The sequence below is a fragment of the Symphalangus syndactylus genome, chromosome 5 (genome assembly GCF_028878055.3).
Source record: "Symphalangus syndactylus isolate Jambi chromosome 5, NHGRI_mSymSyn1-v2.1_pri, whole genome shotgun sequence".
In the NCBI taxonomy this organism is placed as follows: domain Eukaryota; kingdom Metazoa; phylum Chordata; class Mammalia; order Primates; family Hylobatidae; genus Symphalangus; species Symphalangus syndactylus.
Genome location: NC_072427.2, coordinates 19,027,521 through 19,035,251, shown reverse-complemented (window position 1 = coordinate 19,035,251; position 7,731 = coordinate 19,027,521).

Below are 7,731 nucleotides of genomic sequence, written 5' to 3'. Positions count from 1 at the left end.
AAAAAAAAAACAAAAAAAAAGAATTTTGAGTGATTTCATGAGATTAAGAAAAAATTTTAGATGGGCAAAGCCTGTATGGTTTCAAATGAAGTTTAAATTGGAGAGTAATGCAATGTCAGCAGTCAACTTAGATAATTGAGACCAAATACTAATTTGTGTCTTGATACGGCTCTAGAGATCACAGATAATACAAACCCCTCTTTTATGTGGATGAAAATCCTTCTCTTTGGTCCTAGACAATTGAGTTAACTGAGAGAATTAAAATATTAGAAATTGAGGGATAAACTACAGGTGATAAAGAACCACAAACAAACAAATGCATCCCAGAGTACTTGCCTAGAAAGGAGATGATTGCTCCAAGCACCTCCCAAATGACTGCTGAACTCATACCTGTAGCCCACACTTCCCTGCCATGATGATTCTGAAGACCACAGATTCAGAACAGAATCACTCCAAGGTGGAGGAAGGTCACCTGATGTACATTAAACTTTGCTTATGGCAATAAATTAACCTTTTCTCTATTAAACCACTGAGATTTTGGGATTTGTCTGTGGCATCAAAGAGGATTAGCTTACCTTGATTAATACAAAATTATTGGAATCTTTGGACACTCTGAAGTTGTAGTGTAAAAGCTAGAGTGAATATTGCTTTCTTGCTGTCATTCAAGAAGAATAAGACAAGACACCGAAGGAATAATTAAGATGAGATATTTAAAAAAATTAACTGACTCTACTAATTTTAAGATATGGAAATGATCTACTAATAGCCAACTCTGGAGTATTACCTTTTAAGGACAATTAGCAAAAGATGGATAAATCTATTATTAATAAGAATATTACACTGTGTGGTGCCATACATATTCAAAGCATTTTCTCATGGTAGTTTAAACAAAGTTCTGCCAAGGGCCTGGAGGTGACCAGATTAAGTCGTGAGGTTTTTTTTTTTTTCCTGCCTCATAATTCTATAATAAAACATGTTCCATCTATGTCCCTCCAGCATTTTACCAACAAGAGATTTCTTTCCATCCCATCTTTGACAGAAAAGCAGCATCTATAGCTGAAAATGAAACACACCAAAGAATGCTTGGATAATGGCCTTGGTTTATCTCATAGCATTTTGTTTCTGCCCCTCAGGCAAGCAATTCCTCATCACAATCTCACCAGTGGATCACAGGACTCACACATTGCTACAAACCCTGCCTTTCAGCATGCCCGGATTGAACCATTATATTTCAACCCACTATGAAATAATCCCTGTGAAACCAGCTGACCTGTTGGAGGGTACCTAGATAACATCGAAATACATTGCACTTAATGCAGTAGGGGATCTGTCAAAAACAATAAAGATTGGTGTAAAAACAAGCCACAAGTTATTGATCTGTTCTATTACAGTTGCTTTGAAAATAACTGAATTTCACTTTTGCCCTTTAATTTCTCCATTTTAATCACATTCTGTCAAGACCAGGGCACACATATTATGCATAAAAAGGTCAAGAATACCCTTGTGTGCTTCCTGATCCAACACTGAGATATGTCCCAGACACTGGCACACATGCATACAAAATTGCCCACACACAAACCTTTGTTAACTAGACCAGCCAGAAAAATATAGTTTGATGGGACAGGAGCCTCTAAGGTAAATTGACACTACAAGGCATGAAAGAAGGCATCGATAGCAGTATACCCATTTTGATAACCTCCTTTTCAGTTAAATTAAACTCTAGATCTGAGCTAGAGTGGGGTGCTAGTTCTCTAGAGTGAACTAGAGTTGGATATCTCCTGAGGCTCCTGGACCTATTCCTGGCCAATCTAACTGGGTGAAGACACATATTTTCACCACCCTGATCACCAGACATTGGCCTAATTATAAAAGTTGCTTCCATCTATATGGGGCTTAGTAGTGTTTTGGGCTTAATTGTCTTTGTCTTTAGCCAATGGAACAGTGGGACTTTTGACCTTTAATGCTATACCTAGAAAGGTAGCTCCTTAGCACTTGCTGACTCTTATACTCTCATTCAGGGCACACTAATGAGAATTCTCTTGGAGAAAAATCATAGTAATAACCCTGTCTTCAAGGATCCAACATTAAGATTTTGACATGACCACAATGATTGTGACTATGTTTCAAAATGTCCCCCAGGGCTACTTGGTTGGTCTCATCTAAATGACATCTCTTTGCCTTTCCTTCTTGTTTTCTCTTTGGAGGCATGTGTGTGCGTGTGCGCACACACACACACACAAACAAATATGATTGTTATACAAACAGTATATTCCATTAAAACATCCTCTTCCTACAGATTTCATAAGCTTCTCTGATTGGCCTTTCCAACTCAAGGAACATCTACTCCTTCATTTGTTCAACATCTATTATTGATGAAGAAATAAATGAAGACCAACCAAATGGGAAAAGCAAAGTCTATTTATTCTGAGCTTACCAGGGCAAGGAAGTTAGCCACTGTCACTTGTGTTTTGGCAGAGACTCAAAGGCAGACAGAGAAGTAGGAAGCTTTATGGTGGAAAAAAAAGGAAAGGTTTCAGCTATGTCCCGACTAGAGGCTGTTGGCACAGGGAAGCTGCAGGCTAGCTAACTGGACACAGAATGCCATGTGATTGGTTAGGGGAATATATTTGACTTTCTCTAGTGGATCCTAAGTTGGGGGCAAAAATGAGGGAAGCTTTCAGGTATTAATCAAGTCCTGTTCATTTTAGGCAAATTGTTACAGCAGTTGTTTAGCTTCCTAGAATGTCACTGGAAACAGCAATCTAACTTCTGGAAAAGTCTGACTTACAGCAGGCTGGCTTCCTGGTTTGCTTATTGTAGATAAGGGGTTGATTTCCTGGACAGGTTGCTACAGATCGTGGGTCAAAGTTCTGTTTTTATATCTGGTGAAGCCATTGTCTGTGTGTACATTGAGTCTCTCATTGAGTATCTACTATGTGCCAGACATTGTTATGGGTACTGGATGTACAGGTGAAACCAACAAGTCTTTGCCTTCATGAAGCTTATGTTCCAATGGGGAAAATATTTCCAAAAAATAGACAAAACAATATATAATATCAAGTCAAGTTCTGTGAGGAACTATAAAAGACAAATCAGGTTAGGTAATTGTGAAAGATAGGGTCATTTTTATTTTAGAGAGAGTGGCCAGAGAAGGCACTTCTGAGTAGCCGATATTTGAGAATTCCTTCTCATATCTGGCTTGTTCTTTTTTCTCAGCCTGTGTTTGTTCCCAGAATACACTGTTGGTGCTAGTAACTTACAGACAATGCCTCATTCCCAGCCTCAAAACCCTCCATATGTCAGAGAAGTCACATGGTATTATGGAAGCTCATAGGAACACAATCTATTTTTCCATTTCAGATGGTTGTATGCCATTGCACACATAATACTTCTCTTTAGCTTCAGTTTGTTCATCTGCAAAATGGAAATAAAAATACCTACCTCATTGGTTTGTTGTAAAAATTAAAAAATAATCAATAATCCACTTGGCAGACAGGATAGCATCTTATTAATCTTGAAATGTTCTACCTGACATATCTAATATATTGCAATCCCTTCTGTGTTCCAGTAACATGGTAAAAAGACTTCATGATCCAAGGGAGACATTTAGTGCAGGACCCATCATGTATCCTTTTTGTTAATTGCAACATAAACAACTGTCCACCTTCTGCTGAGGGGCAGGCCACTTGAGTAGAATTCATGCCTTTGGGGAGAAAAAAATAATAATGTGGCTAGCCACGGATCTATCCCTTCTAGATTTCCATTGTGTTGGGCATATGTCACAGGCAGTAAGAACTGCAAGAGTCATTAACCCTTCTGGGAAGACTGGTAACTAATCTTTACCCAGTGAGCACCTCCTGCCAGGGTCCAGGCATTCACAGAAGTGTATAGAGTCACAGTGATTTATGGGCTGCCAAGGCTATCTTGGGACTTCATAAATACCACTTTGCTGAAGAAGCAGCACTGTTGAGAAAGCCTGTAATTACCATCTCAAGTGACCTCATAAATTCTGAATTGCATTTTTGGAGTCATACTGGCTGCTGGGACTCCCATGCTATGTCCAGTGGTTTTGTATGCTTGTCTGCTGCCTCAAAAACTGGTAATTATGGAATCTACACCCTAGAGAAGTGCTTCTCATTCTACATCATGCAAAAGAATTACCTGGAGAGACCGTTAAAATAGAGTCCAGAGCTGGGGCTGGAGAATCAGCATTATTAACATACTCCCCTATGATGTTGCTGCCAGCCTGTGGACCACACTTTGAGTAGCACTGCCTTACAGGCCAGTATGTAGAACACTCATTCTCAAACCAAAAAGCACCTAAACAAAACCCCTTGTTTTGTAAAAAAGGCAACATAGAAGATGTAGTTGTGTCCCCTGAACATTAAATTTTCAGCATATGTCACAGATTTACAGAAACATTAAGAACATATATTTGAAACTGGCACTGTCCTAGGAAATTCAGGATGTCTGTTTCCCTGAACTACATGTCACTTTCCCAAATGGGCTAATTAGTTCCAATTTGCAAAGACGTTACAGAGAAATGATTCCCTTTTTTTTTTTTTTTTAATCAGCATAGCAAAGTCACAAAGAGAAAGCAAAAGCAATACAAAATATGAGTGCAGACCACATTAATCAACAGATAACATCTTCCCCCAAGCCCCGGCCCTGGTTCTGGCAGTGACTTTACAGGATTGTGGTCTATTGAAGAGGAAAGGAGGCTCCTGGCTCCATCCTGAAAAAGGTTGCAATCTAAATTTAGGAAACAAAGCCACTGGAAAGTAGGCAAGGGACTTTGTCTTTGGTGATACAGTGCCTGCCCCTGAGACAGGCTCATAGTATCTTGCATTAATATTTTTAAGGAAATAGAAAGATACAAACTAATCCACACAGTTGGGCCAAATGGGAACTTTTTTAAGGGTTACAAACAGCAGTTAATGAGCCTGGCGTGAGCCTGTTAGCTGCAGTGTTTCCTTTGAGGACTCAGGATTATCCCTCCATTTCTCTTAATGACTCAACAGTGTTAAATCAATGAAATTAACACCATTCAAATTAGGGAGCCACTATTAAGATGAAATTAATAGACATATTTGTAACTCTTCTTTCTCCTGCATAGATCTAATAAATGCCTAAAAACATCTTCTTTTTTGTTTTGTTGTGTTTCTCATGCCATTGCTGAATTTGTTGGTGTCCCTACCCTGCAGGCAGCATATTGGGGGTTGGAATGTCAAAGTCATCATTTCTTGCCTCTGTTTTTGCCTCAGCAAAAGCAGAGGTATAATGTTGATTTCCTCCTGTTCCCCATTTCTGCCTTGTTAGGATTTTTCTTAGTGGTCATGTTTTGCTTCAAGTTATGAAAAAAAAAAAAAAGAAGAAAATGAAAGAAAGAAAGAGAGAGAGATAAAAGGAAAGAAAAAGAAACAGAAAAAAAATCCCTTACTTTTTTTGGTAGAAAGAATAGTAAATTGGAAGGCAGGACACCTGGGATTTCATCCCAATTCTTCAACTAACTGGGGGCATGACCTTACACAACATACTTGACTTCTGAGATTTTTTTCTAATCCATAAAAAGGTATACTTGGCCAGGCATGGTGGCTTACACCTGTAATCCCAGCACTTTAAGAGGCTGAGGTGGGTGGATTATTTGAGGTCAGGTGTTCAAGACCAGCCTGGCCAACATGGTGAAACCCCATCTCCACTAAAAATACAAAAATTAGCCAGGTGTGGTGGCGCATGCCTATAATCCCAGCTATTCAGACGGCTGAAGCAGGAGAATCACCTGAACCTGGGAGGAGGAGGTTGCAGTGAGCCCGGATCATGCCACTGCACTGTAGCCTGAGCGACAGAGCAAGACTCCATCTCAAAAAAAAAAAAAAAAAAAAAGATACTTGGTACCCTTCAGTTCTGAAAATGTTTGTTGGACATTTTTATTCAACTGGTAGGAAAGGAGACATCATTCATTAGATTTTTAATCTTTGTAGAAACTTTCTCTATTGATCTGTATTGTCTCTAGGTGATATCCATCATCACTTTGTGATGAAGATAACTTTTCTTGTCTCTGAAGACATTACTCACATGGTCTCATAAACTGAGTGCGGTATACAATCATGCATTCCTTCATTTACCCTCACAGAATCGAAGATGTCCTTCTCCCCCAGTTAGTTGTATGCTCAGCCATGTCCCATTTCTGATTTCCAAATTTCTCATGATAACGCTTCCTGACCTTCTGGTTGAGATGCAATTAACAGATTAAAAATATGGTAGGGTTTGACATTGCCCCACTAAGGCTTGGCCCATTTTGGTGAGCTCTGTGCTTTCTGCCCTTGCTTGCTTTCATGTATCTGTGCTACTGAGAAAGATATCACCCACCTGAAGATTCACCCACCTGTTCTGGACTTTCACCTTCTAGCATAAGTGCAGTGGTGCTTCCATAAACTTCAAAGAAAGTGGTTTAGGCATGGCGATCTGGCTAGAAGTGATGAGTCAGAGATTTATGATGAGAATCTCATCAACATAAACAGGTCAATAAATACAGCTATTTATTAAGGACACTTTAATTCCCATTTTATAAAATTGTTAAACCCCATAGGTCTTCTTAGGGGAGAGTAAGCAAAGTAGCAGTGTGGTACTGGGTGATCATAAATTATACATAGCATGCTGAAGACAGGCAATGCATGTCTGCAATGTGTATCAGATAATATCAGTGATAGAATATTAATCTGTTGAAAAGACAGGCTCTTTTTGAATCTCCTGGTTATGATTTCTGAGGGATGATTTAATAAAACCAAGGAGCTTAGCTTAAGAGTAGAAAGATTTGGAAAGAACAAAATAAACTTGATCAAATATGTAAATGGCTCTCCTAGAGAAGGAAGATTTAAGGTGAAATAGGAGCAATGGACAAAAATTGGGCTTATTTTGTCTCAATACAAAGAAAGAAATTTCCAATTAGAACTGTCCTCCAAAGAAATAAGCTACCACGTGAGGTAGTAAGTTTGTCACTGAAGATGTTCAAGACAAGACCATGTGTCAATTTTAGGAAGAGAATCATGGATAATTACAAAAGAGTTTGGTCCTGGATTATTTTTTATTTCTCTGAATCGTATCTTTTTATTAAAGTTCAGTGACATTTCATTTTTTGGAAATTTTTTTATTTCAACTCACTCTGCTTTCTGTCTTTCACAGTCCTCAAACATCCTCTCAATACGGCTTTCCCATTTCTGTTCTCCTTTTTCCCCATGGGCAGCAGTAATCTCCTTCTTATCACTGTATGTAAATTTCATTCAATTTAATTTATTTCCTGGAACACTGGCTGAGGTCCTATTGTACTTAAGTTCTGTGATAGGTATAATGGAGGATGCAAAGATGAATAACTTAAAGGCTGGGCTTCAGAGAATTTGCAAGATTCTAACAAAAGGAAGAAGACAAGCCCCAAAATAGCTTTTACATAATACTGAAGATAACCATTGCAACTGTAAAAAGTTTGCAGAGATTACATCTACTGGAATTGCTTTAGAGGGGAGACACTATTTGAGAAGGATCTTAAAGATTATGGAAGATGGATTTTAACATTGAAAGATAGAGAAAGAAGAGCATTTCTGACATAGAGACCCGGAAGCAGAAAAAGACTGGAAGTATTTGAGACCAGCTAATAACACATTTGTCAGGGAAGATGTCATTGGCATGATGAAATGAGCAAAGTAGGTTTTGAATATCAAGTGAAAAACTTTGAAG